Genomic DNA, 18,189 nt, shown 5'->3' with positions numbered 1-18,189 from the left:
AAGCATATTTTACATATTTTTCGAGGACCCGGTTGTTCTTATATTGATTTTTTTTTTTTAATTTATAATACAATGTTCAATAGAAAATAATAGTATTTACGAATAAAGCTATAAAGTTTTTAAACATTAATTGCAAGTGCGATTAAACTCACCTGCTTATATTGTATATATATATATTCAGTGTGGATTTCCTCAAACCAAATACGATCTTTCACTGTATGAAGTTATTAATAAAATATTATACTTTAATAGGACGTGTTTCTGAGAAATTTTATCCGACGTAATATTTATTGAGAAATATGTATTTGTGCTGACTGACCCACGGCGCTCGGGCGGCCCTCCCGTCCATAAATTAGTGCATTTAATTATTAATTTCTTTAAGTACGAGATAAGTTATATTTGAACAACCTGACTGGTACTGCCCAGGTCATATGTAACGCTAACGATTTTATTTCTTTTGTAATTGGTTTAGAGTAGCGACGGACAGAGATTATATCATTTTATTAAGTAAATAACACTTAAGTATTTCTATTGAACTTATGATTTTTCAAGTGAAACCTTCTTTTAGCGCACCGCACATACATATTTTCGTAGGTAGTAAGTTGGGCTGATCCGTCACGCTCTGAGGTGAAAGGCTCGATCGAGTGAACTCGGGACTCATTATCGCTTGATTTCGATTGCCAATAAAGTTTTTACTTCTGCCGTGCGGTCTTAAGCACACACTCTAAGTTTTAGTGCACTACGTCAAGATTTCGAGTAATTTATAATATAACTAGCTGACCCCGCAAACGTTGTCTTGCCATATGTGTTATAAACCCCCTTAATCCCCACCCCTTTATAACTTAAGGGTATGAAAAATAGATGTTGGCCGATTCTCAGACGTACCCAATATGCACAGAAAATTTCTTAAGAATAAATAGGTCCAGCCGTTTCGGAGGAATATTGCAAGTAACATTGTGACACGAGAATTTTATATATAAGACATTTTATACAACCTTTAATATGAAAATGAACATATCCTGAAGTTAGCATTCTGAAACAAACTTACTAACTCTTATGGTTGACTAAGAGTAGAAATATGAAAAGGAATCGTAATATTTGTTTTCGTGAAAATAACTTCATTGATTGATTTGATTCTTAAGTATTATCCATACTAATTAAAAGGCATACAAGCGTTCTGTCCAACTAATAGTAGGCGATTGAATAAATAAATAAATATCTTATAACATACACACACGATCGTCTGTTCCTATGATAAGCAACTTAATGCTTGTGTTACAGGTAACAGCCGCTTGGTATATCTACATTTTTTTAATATACACAGAAATAAAACATGTATAAGTACAAATATCACACACAGACTCAGGCGGAAATGGAACCCGCAACCCGCGGAACAGAAAACAGGGCCACTAGAAACTGCGCCATCGGGCTAGTAAAGCGTCCGTCAAGTGATTGCCGTTTTGTCTTATTTGAGTATAGTTTTCTTTGAGGTTGAGGTTTGCAAGTCGGTGTACGTAGGTTTTCTATGAGATAAATTGTGGTTGCGCTACAAATTATGTACGAAATTTTAGTTATAGATTACATTTCTAACAAATATAGTATGAGTGAACTTTTTTAAAATATTATTTAAGTTAAATTTAAAATCGTTATATTATTAAATAAAAAATATTTTTTACTATTATCGAAGAATAATGTTTTTAGTGAGAAAATGAAACCTCACTTTTTAAAGCGTTTTAGTTTTTACTGGCTGTGCCCGCGACTTCGTCCGCGTGGAATTTAACAAAGAAGTTATTGTTTTTTTCGCAGAGTTATAATATAAATAAATTTCTAATAATATAAAAGTAGCCTAAGTTACTCCCCACTACATCAACTATCTGCCAGTAAAAGTCCCGTCAAAATCGGTCCAGCCGTTTCTGAGATTAGCCGGCACAAACAGACAGACAGACTGAGAGACAAAAATCGTAAAAAAAAATTATTTTGGTAAATGTGCATACATCCATATGCATTTAGTAAAAAGTGCTATTTTAATATTACAAACAGACACTCCAATTGTATTTATTTGTATAGATAATATATATTATATAATTTAAAATCGTTATTTTTTCTAAATCGCATTACAATTGATAACTCAATATAAAATTTTAAATTATTATTAAATAATCGTCTCAATGAAACGAAATAAAACCTCTACACGTAGTTAATCTACGTAAACACCGATCCGAGATCTCGGGCTAAGATCGAAGCACGAGATACAGGGATAAACATTGTAAATTATATTTATTACATTATATTCGGCCGATGATATTTGTTTAACCCTATCAAAACCGGCCACGCCCCCGTGAGCAATGGGAACGTGGAATTGATTCGGATTTTTTAATTCGAAACGGAACAGGTCCGTTTAATTGCTTTTGATATACGATTATTTATTGTTTGACTAAATGATAATTATATTAGTAACATAATTAAAAGTTTGTTTTTAAAGAGATTTTGGGTGATTAACTTGTGCTTTTGTTGCTGTGAGTGGAAATAGATACGTTAGACTCTGGGTGTGAATTAGTTGTCACGGTTGCGTCCGTTAGCGATCTCGTGGCGTCCCACAACGACGATGAGGGCACCGCCGGTTTTTAGTGGGTAGTCCGGCATCGCACCTACCGCCGGGACCCTCACACTCCCGTCGTCTAAGGGTGACGAAGTCAGTGCGTAAATGCATTTTCCACAGATAAAAAAGGGTTTGAATTAGCAGTTATGTACTCTATCTCTTGATATTGTTCATACTTATTCATTTAATCATCATTGAAGCTTATTTTTAAATTATTTTCTATTATACTAGCTGACCCCGCAAACGTCGTTTTGCCATATATGTTATTAACCCGCTTAATCCCCCCTCCCTTATAACTTAGGGGTATAAAAAATAGATGTTGGCCGATTCTCAGACCTACCCGATATGCCCACAAAATTCTATTAAAATCGGTCGAGCCGTTTCGAAGGAGTTCAATGTTTAACACCATGACACGAGAATTTTATATATTAGAGATATATTGCTAATTTTAAGTATAACATAGTGTCTTGAATATTTTCAAACATTCTTACAATCCTTGACTCGCACACGTTCAAGTTTGTGTGTTATTGCATTATCGCCAAAACAATCTAAAATGATACCTAAAGCTGCAGATTTAAAAGTGACCTTCACCCAACAGAACCCAATATTTTTCTAATATCATAGTTTCATGTTATTAAACAGGTTAAACTGAGTCTTAATCCAATTTCATAAAATCAAATTTCAATTATCAACGATTCCTATAATTCCTAACAGCACAACGGAACTCAATTTGATAAAACCATGTAAAACAACAGTACACAACTTGTAACACAACGTACAGTAGTTGAACATTTTATGAATCACGAAGTATCGGTCATACAATAAACTCATGTAAAGATACAACTTGATATTGACTTGCTAAGGCTACTAGTCGACGACTTTATTGACAGATTAATACATAAACGTAAACAAAAATAACCCTTATTAACATATAGATAAGTGTGAAACTTTTTTGAAGTACTTTTAAGGATAAATTTCTATTTACCCACTGTATGATAAGGTAGTTAGACAAATAAGCACTTAATATTAAATTATAGTGAGACGTACCGATGAAATAATCACGCCAATCAATGAGATAATATGATGGTTAAAATTTACAATCACACATATTTTGTTTCTCTTAAGAAGAACGACACAGTATAGTTTGCTATTAGCACAAAAAATGCTAAAGCTATTACAAACCTAACATAACTTATTGATAATTTAATTTAACATAATACACTTTGTAAGTTGTAAATTTTGAGGCCACAGTATTACACTTAAGTTTTGAAATATTATTAGTACAAATTTCCTATTGTGGTCACACTCAGTTTCAGTAACATAACACATTAATTTCGCTTAGTATCATTTTAGCCGGATATAATGAGACAATTTAAAGATACTCATTTCTATGCTAACCCAACGAGAAATCTCATCGGAATAAGACAATAAGTGGAATAAGTAGAACGAAGAATCGGTAAAAAGGGGGCCAATGTGCCGTAAACACACCGAAAACCAAATACAAAGGAAACTCGAAAAAAATCTTTATAAAACGCGATCAGTAAACAATGGAAAGTCACGAAACACATGCTCTCACAAGCACCACAAGAGCACCGACACTTTGACACATCCAATATTTGTGTTAAAGCAATGTTTGACACTGGTAAAAGCCATAACGACCGATCGCCGGGCGAGTGTTAAAATATCGATTAAAAATACCTCTTGCGACACCAGGCGACCGGTAAAATGTTTACTTACGCTTTTCGATTAAATTAAGTATTTATTTTATATGAGAAAATAAAAACAATTCATTTTTGTCCTTTTTTTAAGTGTAGAATTTATTTATTTTTTATTAAATACTATTTTCATATACTTTTTAATGCTATATATGTTACTATATCTGGTTTTTAAATGTAAATCTAACGTCCTGTGCTGGCAGCATTTGTAAAGGTCGGAGTGAAAAGCAGCAATAAGCTGAGTCTACGACCTTTTCACCAGCATTTTTTTTTATAAAATCTCTGTAAATTAGACTAAGAAATCTTTTATTTTTTTTATGCTTGGTGAATAAACGTCTTTATTATTATTATATTATTATTATTATTAGAAATAATTAAAACGAATATTTACGTTTAAAGTTATCACGTAACCAATCCTCGTTTTCATGTGTTCCTCCATCATGAAGTTAAATCTCAATATCAATTAATTAGAAACCCAATACACCTAAATAGATCATAAGCTATAAAACATTAAAATGTAGTTAATAAAAACAACGCCAAGCCCTAAAGCATCAGTTAACCATACTATCACTGGGTACGCATTTACTAAATTTTTGAAACTAAAATCAATCATTCGGATATTGTTTTCTAATGTTTACGCGTTCGGATATTACTTTATAATGCTGCTGTAAAGTAAACGAAACTCGGGAATCTAAAAAACTTAATAAACCGCGATGAAATCTGAAAAAGTTATTTCATTATAATCAATCTTTCGGTTTACATCAATAGCTTGACTTGACTACATTCCAGGAAAATCTATAGATATTTAAAGCACTGTACTATATACAAAAGTTCTCAGCGGTCATCGCCTTTCAAGAGTAAATCTTACAATGGCATACAGCAGAACGCATCGGGTTTTTGCCACTACTATGTAGTATGCACCACTTTGAAATTCCATTCCGGACTTAAAATGACTAAAGAATAATAAAGACAGAACTGACATTCATTTAATTTTTAAATGGAAACGAAAATTCTTCCATTCTCTATAAGAGTATTGAAAAGTTGATTAATTATTATTTACCGATTTGAAAATAAAGCTAGTTATAAATCAACTGTATTCAAATATTTACTTCTTTTTAATAACAATTTTTAAAAATAAAATAAAATTAAAAAGGCATAACACATGTAAGTGATATCACGAATGCACATAAAATGGTTCATAAGTATCATTTACTAAAAATCCCGTCACAATCTAAATATCGTGTCTAATGTCGTCAATTGTATTTGTTTGTCGCGTTTTTCAATTTAAGTATTCGTAAATTTTAATGCAAAATTTGCATATTATATATGAGACAGCTTGATTTTAATCATTATAGTCAAATTACTCATAATAGTCAATACAATTCGATACAAATGTATTTTGCTTTATATTAATATATTTATTTAGTACGGAGACTTAAGGTATGTTTATCAAATGTTTGATCTTCCATTTGATTGTGGAACTCATTGTGTGAGACGAAAACGAAAAAATTTTATGAGTCTGTTAAGCTTGATTTTTTGTAAGAGTTTCAAAAATAAATTAAAATTGTGAAAGGCAGTTAAGTTGTACTGCATGCTGCATTACAAATAAGTATTTTAAAAAATCTTATGTAATTTTTCATGTTGTAGTCCTGATGATGATCAATTAGAATAAAAAATGACGATAATAACCCAATAAAATTATTTATAGGTACAGATGTAACAGTTGAAAAACATCTGCAGATTTATATCAAAACTTTTCCATCTATATTTCTTAGGAGGTCTCATCCAACCTATTGATCTTTGTGATGCGCACGCGCATAAAACGGTGCGCCGTAAAACTTAGTTTAACATAGCCGTAATGCATGCGCTCGTAAACTCAAACGCACGGACGGACGCGAACTAGCATTTTGTATGAACTATTTTATTTTATATGTAAAAGGTAAATATGAAGGACTGGTCGTTTCGAGCGTGAGACAAAGACTGTGAATTTATGGGAACATTCCTGATTTTTTCGGCTACCTACGTTATATTATTTGTCGATGTAATTGAAGTCGGTTTTTTTTCACAATTATTTTCTAATGATATCGCCATAATACCAATTTGTTAACCTAAGTGAAACCTGTTTTTAGCTGTATTATTTGTTGCAGTTCTAAGACAAAATCATTGTATGTATAAACTGTTATTCTTCCAAATAAATTATAACTAAAGCAACTTAATGCTTGTGTTATATGTAATAGCCGAATGATATAACTATTTTTTTATAATTATACATAGAAATAATGCATATATAAATATAGAATTACAGATATTACACCTAGACTCAAGAGGGAATCGAATCCGCGGATGCAGAAAGCACTACAAACGCACCAACATTTTTACAACATTGAGTTTGTATAATATTTTATAGAACTCTCAGTTTCTGTTGTGTTTAAGTTTTTATGTGAATTTACCATTTTAAGCGACATTGTCGTTAGCAAAGCATCCTTGGCCAAATAAACTTCATTTTTCTCAACTTTTTTTGTTTCATTTTGCTCAGTGGAAAACCATCAAACAAAAAAAACGAGTGTGCTTTAGACCACACGACAAAGCAAAATCTTCTTCAGCTCCATCTAACTTATGTCTCCCTGTGTTTTCTAACTGTTACGCGGCACCTCCCGGTAGTCTTTTAGAATAGACACACAACTGGTTAAATATTGATAAAGTTTATTTAATAGTCCAAACACTTACAGTAACTGTCCCTAGAAACACCTCACTTTCCTTTTCTGTATAAAATATATATATAGTGACGCGCTGGATGGTAAACGGCAACTGACTCGACCGTATGGAAAATGAAATATTTAAAGTAATTTAAATAGCGGCGTCAGCACTAACCGCGAATTAAACCTAGGCATAACATCTCCCCCCTTTTGATGGAGCTTTATCTTTAAAGATGAAGCGGAATTGAGACGCGACTAAAATCGAAGAGGTCAGAAAGGAAAATGAGCGTTTTACAATTTTTACCAAAATATTAATTGGAATTAAAAAAAAATAAAATTTATCATTAAACAATAAGAGAGCTGCTTAGCTAAAATTTAACAATGTTAATATCATCATCAATAATTAAGAATTTGACATTTTATCATAAAATTATAATAATAAGATAATTATAATAATAAGTTTGATTTAGAAAATTCATCCATATGTGTTAGTAACATTTTAACTTATATGACTAATGTTAGTCTATTCTAAACACAAACAATTCTCAAAGAAAATATAAATTTAATAAAATTCACAAAAATCATAAAATTTATAAAATTGTCAAAAATTGCCAAAATCATAAATAAAAAATCATAACAAACTTTTATAAGTATCTAAGTATATTTATCTTAGAGTTAAGATTATTATTTATTATAAGAATTAGTATATGAGTTAGTATAATGAGTAGTGTAAGAAATAGTACATTGATAATCTTAAGACATTAGTTTAATATTTAGAATTAGTATAAAAACATTTATTTAGAAATTGGATACATTACGATTTGAGAGTCTCATTACATTTTCTCTTGTATCGGGTAAAGAATTTAAGGATTTATCATCACTTGAGATATCTGACATCTCAATAGAGTTAGTAACTTTGGTCTGATGCTTTCGTTCATTATTACATTTTTTGTATATATTTATACAATACATTCTACTTCTCTTTCTAGAACAAAAACATTTAAAGAATTTGTATATAATAAATAAAACTGCTAAAACCATTAAAATATATGTAAACACCGAATACAAATTTCCGTAGCGTATAAAATGAGACTGTTCTTGAGCTTTATTTATTTCATTTTCTAGATAATCTAGTTTATGAGATGAATACTGCAAACTTTCTAAATTAATATTTGATAAACTAATAGGCAACAAATGAGGCAAAGTATGATTAAATTTTTCCTTTTTACAACACTCATCATCTAGTATGTTAAAGTTAATATTTATGTTGCTGCTCTTAATGTACAATTTTTTCGAAATAGACGGTAATAGTTGCTTAATTTTCGAATAACCAATACAGTCATCTGTCAATTTGACAATTCCAGTTCCTATTATGGAATAATCAAACAAATTTCCATTACATTTAACAGTTAATTTACATGGTTTAGATTGAACAAATATCCACTTATTATTACTAAGCGTTTGCCAAATATCGACATCACCATACAAAATTTTATGATTACATTCAGGTGGCATTGATAGGACTACTTCTGTTAACAATTTACTTTCACAACAAGGATTATTTATACTCGAATAAATGCTGAGCATAGGGCATATAGAATACTCATCGTTTATCAACTTACAATTGTTTAAGTTATCTAACAAGACGTAACTGAGCTTATCATCTGTTACTGCAATATAAGCTTTAGTCGGTTGCATTAAAGAAAACGTGTTAGCATTTTTATCATGTGGAGTCGGTAAAGGAATATTTTTGTAAACAATGTATTTTTCTGGGTATATTAATGGTATTTTTAATATGAAAATAATCTTTTGTTGTAGTAGAAACATGTTAGCTAAAATATTTGCTTTTAAAATAAAATAGAATTAAGGATTATGTCTAAGAAATTAGAAATTGTTATCAGGGAACTTAATTATTAGGGAATTAGATTGATAAAACTATTTATTCGCGTTACGTAGTATAAGTTATCATTTTGCTTTGTAACTTGAGAAAGAATATCATTTAGTAGGTATAGTTATATGGGAATTTAATTTAATTTCGTTTTGGTTTAGTCTTCGAATAGTAGAATTAAAAGTATTTAAGCTTGACTTTACGATTGTGCTGGCTTTATTTATGTTAGAATGCGTGATTGCGTGCATTGGTATAGAATGATTGAGATTTTTTTTTATGAGATTTAAGAGACGTATTATTATAAGATTCAGTGAGACTCAGCGGCTGGGACTGAGATGCATTTAATTTATGAGATTCAGTGAGACTCAGCGGCTAGGACTGAGATGCATTTAATTTATGAGATTCAGTGAGACTCAGCGGCTAGGACTGAGATGCATTTAATTTATGAGATTCAGTGAGACTCAGCGGCTAGGACTGAGATGCATTTAATTTATGAGATTCAGTGAGACTCAGCGGCTAGGACTGAGATGCATTTAATTTATGAGATTCAGTGAGACTCAGCGGCTAGGACTGAGATGCATTTAATTTATGAGATTCAGTGAGACTCAGCGGCTAGGACTGAGATGCATTTAATTTATAAGAATTAGGAATAGTATTCATAGTGATATGACTCAGGCCTACCTCGCGGGGAGGCTGAGATGATAGAGAATCGAAAATGGAGTTTGTGCCGTTTTTAGCCGACGATTTCGACTGGCACGAGGCCGAAATCGGATTTAGTTTAAATCGTTTTCGTTAAAAGAAGTATTACATCGATCAATATTATCACAATGGTGCACGAGTGAATCGTTATTCGGTGCACGCGAACCCGTGGCGTTGCTTTGTGCAATCTGAGAAGAATCGGGTTGCAGTGTGCGGCGGCTATTGTTATATTCGCGTTTGCGACATTCGTTTATAACATGACCCTTGTTTTTACAATAAACACAATATTTATTATTATAATTAGAATTAAGTTTATAAGGTCGACTTAAAATTGGAGGATTTTGTAGATGAAATGTTTTTTGAAAATTGTTAGATTTAGTAAAATTAGGTTTTTGGTTTTTAAAACAAACAGAGGTCTTATGACCTGATCTGTGGCAAATTGAACAATATTTAGAAGGTTGTTGAGAAATTTTGGTTAGGTTTAAAAGCTTTTCCTCCTCAATAGCAAGTGTGATAGCCTCAGATAGCGTCTTAGGATTGCGACAGCGTACAATTTGCGATAAATTTGAATTAATCCCTAATAAAAAAGTATTCAATGCCAAATCCTCCATAGCAGCTAACCTTCCTATTAACTCATTTGAGTTTTCGCAGCTGTAATGTATATCAGATAGTAATCGTGTTAGACAAGACTCAATTCTTAATGAATATTGCGTGACATCTTCTGTTGAATTTTGCTTACAATTCTGTAGATCAATTAAAAGATGCGTAGAATGCTTTTTCTCACCAAACGTGACTTTTAAAAATGATTTTATTTCGGACCATTTATTAAATGTTTTAAGACAGCAAGCCATTTGTGCCTTGCCTTCAAGCTGTGATATAATGTATTTACAAAGCACATTCTGTTGGTCAGTGGTTGCGAGAGAAATAGCATTTTCGCAGTTTGTGAGAAAAGCTGGCAAAGATTCGCGATCACCATTATAGGGTTTTATAAATTTGGTAAGAACAGATAGAGTTATCTTCTCAGCCATTTTCGGTTTTGAGAACTTTAAAGATGGATCTGAATAATTGCTGTCGGAATCAGAGCGAGCTTCTTCAATTACAGTCTTTTCCTTTTTAGGAGGCATTCAATTAAAAATAACAGTAATTTTAGTGAAAATGTAAATAGATTTTTGTAGAAGTTGTATATACGTGACTCTATAAATATACTAAGCTTGTTACTGAATTTAAGGTTTATTAAAAAAAAAAAAAAAAAAAGGTTAAGATATATTAATCTTCTGGGAAAGAATCACTGATCACTAGCACTTATTCACTTTTAGGCTTTTAGTAAAATAGAAAACTCACAATGAAACAGCAAGCGCGATCATATCTGCTGGGAAGCGTGACACGTGTTGATGACGTTGCGGGGCCGGAACTCGGACACGTGGTGGCTCTGTGAGTCGTATTGCAGCTAACGCGTCACGTTGCAATATAGCGACGTGTATGTAAAATGTAGATGATGGTGTGGTTGCCTGGTGAGGGTTCTTCTGCTGGGACGCAGTCTCAGCAGCGTGGGGCTGTAGATCTGCTAGAAGTTCCGTGTGTTTGGTGGACCTGCCTCGGCTCGTGGGGCCTGAGACGTATATCTGATGTAGGCACGGCAACGTGGGGCCTGTGACCTTGTGTAATGTCTAATGACGTACCTGGGTGCCAGGGTTCGGATGTCAGGGTTTTATACAGAAAACCACTTACGACATCCTACTTCTGACACCAATTGTTACGCGGCACCTCCCGGTAGTCTTTTAGAATAGACACACAACTGGTTAAATATTGATAAAGTTTATTTAATAGTCCAAACACTTACAGTAACTGTCCCTAGAAACACCTCACTTTCCTTTTCTGTATAAAATATATATATAGTGACGCGCTGGATGGTAAACGGCAACTGACTCGACCGTATGGAAAATGAAATATTTAAAGTAATTTAAATAGCGGCGTCAGCACTAACCGCGAATTAAACCTAGGCATAACATAACGTTAGTCGTCGTTTTACTGGTCCTATAAAAAACCTAATAAACCGTGATAAAATCCAAAAAAGTTGCATCATTATATCTCACACTTTTCGTAACGCTCTCGTCACGCAATCACCAGCTTACTTCCCAAGTCAAGCGTGGTACAGAAGTTTTACTTCAAAAGCAGTTGAAGTTAATAACTGCGTTACATAAATAAGTATATGGACGATAAATAATGGGAACACATGTATATTGACTGTATGTCTGTGTGTTAAACCTCGTGTTCTGTATCGACGCAAACATGAGAGGCGCCGGCGCCGCGTCGAGAGACTAATTCAACTCTGCAAACTAGCCTTTTGTTTACAGAATACTTAAGGAATTTCTTTAAAGTGAAATGGTTAACGTAAATGAAAATATTTCACATACGAACTAATATACATAGATCTGGGAAGTATGTTCGTCTGTTTTAAATATCTGAGCGTGATTTAAAATATATTTGGTAGTATTTTTTTATTGTTGTAATTTATGGATTGACTTTTTGCGTCGAAAAAAGTGTTTATTTTTATAAAACGTCTATAAATGACGCCGTAGATAAAAAAAATATAGTAGCATTAATATAGGTTTTAAACGACTTCAAAAAAGAGGAGGTTACTCAATTCGATCGTATATATGTATATTTTATGTATGTCCGGGGATAAGTTCGTCGTTTATGAACCGATTTTAATAATCTTTTTTTTTTTGTTGGATAAGAGATATCCCAAGTGTACCATGATAGTGTAGTACCATGATAAGGAAACCAAGATCTGATGATGGAATCCCAGAGAAATCGAGGGAAACTTGAAAATCCGCAATAACTTTTTACTGGGTGTACCGATTTTGATAATTCTTTTTTTTTTGGAAAGAAGATATCTTTAGTTTAGTACCATGATAAGAAAACCAGGATCTGATGATGGAATCCCAGAGAAGTTGAGGGAAACACTCGAAAATCGTGTGACGACTAGTGCGTTTGTTAATTTTTTTTTTTTGTCTACTTAGGTACGTTGTATTATTTGTCGATGTAATCGAAGTCGGTTTTCTCGTTTGCGAGCAAACACAATTATTTCATTTATAATTATGTTATATTATGTAACTGCTGTGATCAGAAAAACTGCCTCCAAATATCCCATTACTGGGAATAGGCGTCCTAACAGGAGACGGCATGGGCTTAATACACCACGCTTCTTAACAGCGAATTAGCGAATAATATCTTCATCAAAGGAAATCGTCATCAGATCATCATTACAGCCTATACAGTCCACTGCTGGACATAGGCATTCACAAGTTTACGCCAAAAATAACGTGAACCCATGTGTTTTGTCCATAGTCACCACGCTGGGTTACCACGATAGTTGCCACGCGTCATCAGATACTTATAACCAAAACCCACGGCTATGTTAATCAAGTATTCACTATCTCGTTAGCGCAGTGCTTGTAATTTATTGGTCAAAATTTCATTGTTATACGATTGACATTTTAAAAAGTTAGACCCTATGTTCATTCTTTTTATTTTTTATTTATTGATTTATTCAGCCTGTAATATCCTTTTGCCAAGCATGGGTCTCTTTCTCCAAGTAGGAGCCCAGCAGTTTGAACCTTAAATTTCAAGTATATAGAAATATTTTTATTGGTTTCACTCAATAAATTTATTTAAAAACGTGACTTAACACCCGGACGGAGTCGTGCTGTTCCTGCAAATGATTTCGGTCGAAATTAATTCAGTACACAGCACCGATTTGCAACAGACAAACAAAAATATGTATCAATAATAAAATATATAAAGTTGCAGACATACCCTTAGGATTTAAGTAATTTGTATTGATTGTATTCATAGTTTAGTCAACTGCTAATAATTATTTAGATAAATTACAGAATAGCGCTCTCTTCGGTTATTTTAAATTTAATCACAGTTTAATCAAAGTTAATCTTCAGTAATCCCGGTATATTTAATTTTTTGATGCGAACTTGTTGAGGCCTATGTGCAGCAGTGAGCTGCGATAGACTAATGTGATTTCATTTGTTTACTATCTGTACTTGCAACAACGCCCAAAATAGTCATTTTTATGACGCCGATTAGGAAAAATACAAACGTCAGCAAAACAATTGTACGGTCAGATTTCTTTATTCTCCGTTCTATATGACATTGGCTAAATCATATGTGCTCATTTGGCACTATTGAAAGGCATTTTAACCTGAAGAAGAAGAAGATGTTTTATACATTCCGTGTTTCAAATAATTTGAGTCGTACATGTACACGTATAATATAAGTTTCTGGACTACCAACTTAAATATACTGAAATGTTAACTGAACAATCTTTATAATATTAATAATTAATATTCTACAAAAGACTTACAACTAATACGTAGTTTCCATGGGAGAAGCGCGAGGTATACGATTTTAATTATAGCAGATTCTACGTACAAATAATGTAAAAAAAACCTTTCCTATAAACAACATGAACATACTTTTGACAGTTATAAACTATATCACTCCCCTCTCTTCCTGTGGTTGTCGTAAGAGGCTACTAAGGGATAACACAGTTCCTCTACCACCTTGGAACATAAAAAACCGACCGATGACAGGATAGCCATCCAACTGCTGGCTTTGAAATACATAGGCTGAAGACGGGCAACAGCGTCTTCGGTGCTACAAAGTCAGCCCTGCGGTCACCAACCCGCCTGCCCAGCGTGGTGATTATGGGCAAAACACACTAGTTCACGCCATTTTTGGCACGAACTTGTGCAGGCCTATGTCCAGCAGTAGACTGCGACAGGCTGAAGTAATGATGATGATTTTGTTTTCATTTTGTGTCAATTTTTACACTTATAGGAGATAAAAATATACAATATTCTAATTGATATAGTTTCATCATCATTAACAACTTACAAAATATATTTATTATTATTAAAATGTGACATTAACTTAACCATATTGAAAGAAATGAATTCAATCAGCTTTACGCTGTTCATAACACAAATTCTATAGGACATTTCTCAGGCACTCGAGCCGTGTTATGCTTTGCGATAATATAAAATAAAATTCCCTCGAACGGCGATTCGGTAATGTAATGTTTTCTTTTTTTTTCATGAACATGTCCCTTCATTTGCATACAATGGCTCGGGTGCAATATGCCCGCTAATACTACGTACGAATCAAGTAAATAGACTTCAAATGAATATAAGCATTTATATAGCTATTTATTTACGTATATATATAAATTATAAATAAGTTTTGTTCAATTTCTACTTATCTCATAAATCAACAAATAAACCAAAGTTAAACTTTTTTAATAAACAGATTTTTAGACGCAAAAAGGTTTTATTGCGTCGAACTAACAATTTCAAGTTAAATTAAGATGGTCCTTCTTCATCCCACGCTAAAACGATAAATCGTAAATTTTGTTCATTACTCTAATAAACGCCCCACACTCAAAGGATCCACTAGAATTCACCACTCTGAGGTCCGAGAACAAACACGATACACAATCACAAGAGAACCAGAACACGGCAAACATCTGGATGGATACTTATGAGGATACTTTAAGAGTTATAATATATGAATATACAATTTCACAACAAGTACTAAATTTCCCGCTTCTGGACAGACGTATCAAACGTCCATTCGGTTAATTTCATTCTTAGCGCAGGAAAAAACATCCTGCCTCTACCAGGGTTAGAATTTTGCCCACTTCTTCCATGAAAATTAGTGGACACAAATGTCTTAGAGTAATACCGACACATGTAGTTTTCAAGAACAAATATTATAGTATTTATACATCATATAATTATATTTAAAGCGCTTTAAGTGCTTAATCAATTCACGTTTTTTACCTACTGGGATGTATTAGTTCTAAAATACAGCCCAAAACGAAAAGTTAAACGTCGTATACAAGTATCTAGCGGTATGTGTAACTTGGCCCCTCACCTCCGGCATACATTGTTCGACACGTTCGAGCAAACACTATTGAATATTCATAAAACAATGGCATTCGTCAATTTGTCTTTAAATTTCACACAAATAAACGTCACTTTTGTATAATATTTGACGCACACGACGAGCGCCCTGTTTCTTTTTTTAGTATAAGATCCTACGCACATTATTAGTGATTGATATAACATTAATGTAACCTTTAAAGATGTCATGATAGCTTCGTCTTCTGATCAAGAATAGACGTGTGAGGTATAAGGATCGGAGCTGTTTTTGTTACAAATGCGTTAATTTCATTGAAACCGTAAAAGTGATTGTGGCGGAATTGATTATATAGCTAATTTCTGTAAATTAAATTTTTTTTAAAGAATGCAAGTTACCATAGGCTTAAAATAATTGTTTGGTTGCAAATGATAAAAAATCCGACTTTAATTACATCGACAATCGTAATACAACGTAGGTACTATAAATGTCAAGTAAATACGCGTTTTATCAAAAATTACTTATAAATTATCAGATCTTGATCAAATTTACATTGAAACACATGACAAGTATCAGGTTTCGATTAAAACAAGAATCGTCAAATCGTTTAGCCCAGTAAAAAGTTCTGAGGTAAAAATACAATCGAATTGAGAACCTTCTCCTTTTGGAAGTCGTTTAGTAAAATAGACCCTCCTATGTTCAGTACGCCTCCAAAACATCTATCCTATACAATTAAAATTCCTCCTAAAATTAACAACATTCCACCCGGACATGACTTATACAAGTCACAATCATAATTACTTTTTGGATATTGTAAATATGTATCACACGCTTCTTCGGTGCGACAAAGCCAGTACTGCGGTCACCAACCCGCTTGCCCAGCGTGGTGACTATGGGCAAAACACATGAGTTCACGTTATTTTTGGCGTAAACTTGTGGAGGCCTATGTCCAGCAGTGGACTGTATAGGCTGTAATGATGATGATCGCACGCTTCAGACATAGAACTTACTAAACTCGCGCTAATCACCGTGTTTCTCAGCAATTCTCTAACCTCCGCCAGTGATCTCCCGTGGACGTCCCACACTGGTATTGCCGACACGTGTTCTCCATTCCAGGATACGTTATTATGAATATTACTATTTTAATTAAGTCGTGTTAATATTAAATACATAAAGTATTCAGTAAATTGTGGTACTTTAAAATATACATACTCGTACAATGTGCGCGGGAGTTTATCTTGGAGTTGTTCGAGTTGTCACAACCCAGACACCGATTTCTAAGTCATTTTGGAAATCTACTTGTACCGGGTTACAAGTTCAGTTTCGGAATATTTACACCATCCTATTTTTTTCTTCATTACAAATTCGTACGGAAAATTTTAAAATATTGTGTAAGTTTCTCATTTTATTTCATTGATTGATAATAAATTAAAAAATTAACACAGTTGACACTTACTTCTTTTGTGGTGGGTGTATCATGTTATGCCTAAATAATATTCTTTCCGGTTTGGATATCCTGTCCTTGTGGGTCTCCCCATTGTGCCTCAGAGAACACGTTACGCTGTCAGACACCTGATAGCGATCATTACTCTTAGTTAAGAATATATATATCCACCAACACAAAGTAAAACAAGGAGGTGGATTAAGCTCCGAACCTTTCCCTACATTTTCTTTAGTTCAAACGTTTTTGGACAATAACGAAAATAAAAAAGAGTTTTCCATGAGAATCCCATTGTAATTTTTACAATTAATAATCACTACACATACAATAAAAAATGTAAAACAAAAAAGTGAGTGTGCTTTAGATCACATGACTGAAGTAAAACTTTCTATCGTCACTAACTTATATCTTCCTCTTAACTTCCGTTCACTTCACCCGATCACACTTTTCATAACGCTCTCGTCACGCATTCACCAAACTTTTACTTACAACAAGTTTTAATTCTACAACCTTAATTATTGGCTTATTTACAAATATCAAAAATGATTTTAGCAGGTTGTGATAAGGGATCCGATAGAATACTTTGCACAGCCCTAACATCGAACGAACAAAGTTTTAAATTACACAACACATATTTGTCACTGATTCTGCAATTTGTAATCAACATTTCAACTTTTCCAATTTGCTGCAGTCTTTCGAAAGTTATACGCGTATATGCAATTCGGCGATTCGTTTTTATTTATATAGATAAATAGGTGGTGTGTGGCAGCCCTAACGCTAATTGCAACGACAACAATTCTTACTAAATGATTCACAAAAAAATTACTACTAATTGATTTTATCTTGCTAATCGTTATAGTAAAACGTTGTTAATTGATAACATTTTATCACTGACGCTGTGATGGAAAATATCTAACGTTTCAACCGGAAGTAACACAAAAAATGTACAAAAACATTTGCCATCGATCAATCTAATACTTTTGTCAGTTTACCGTCCATTTGTCTATTTGCTGATGATAGATCGGTGCTACTGGGTAATCTTTAAAAATTTTATAAGCGCTATGCTTATTGTAATAAGGCCTACAATCGCTCATAATGGTTAGGTGTGAACATAGAATTGACAGATGAGTGCCAAATTTTGAATAAAGAATTCATAACTCTGTGAGAACATAAAATCCATCTTTACATTCTTTAAGATTATACGTTCCTTTCATAAA

At 33.0% G+C, this 18,189-nt stretch overlaps 1 long non-coding RNA gene across 1 annotated transcript in view; it reads right to left on the bottom strand.

Moving 5' to 3' along the window:
• The window catches only part of LOC123659678, a 47,283-nt gene that overhangs the window by 6,679 nt on the left and 22,415 nt on the right, over positions 1–18,189 (bottom strand). The gene's annotated exons all lie outside the window — the stretch shown is intronic.

This window comes from Melitaea cinxia, chromosome 14, assembly GCF_905220565.1.
Source record: "Melitaea cinxia chromosome 14, ilMelCinx1.1, whole genome shotgun sequence".
In the NCBI taxonomy this organism is placed as follows: Eukaryota; Metazoa; Arthropoda; class Insecta; order Lepidoptera; family Nymphalidae; genus Melitaea; species Melitaea cinxia.
The sequence above is the reverse complement of the archived record's forward strand: the minus strand, read 5'-3'. Positions and strand labels throughout refer to the sequence as shown.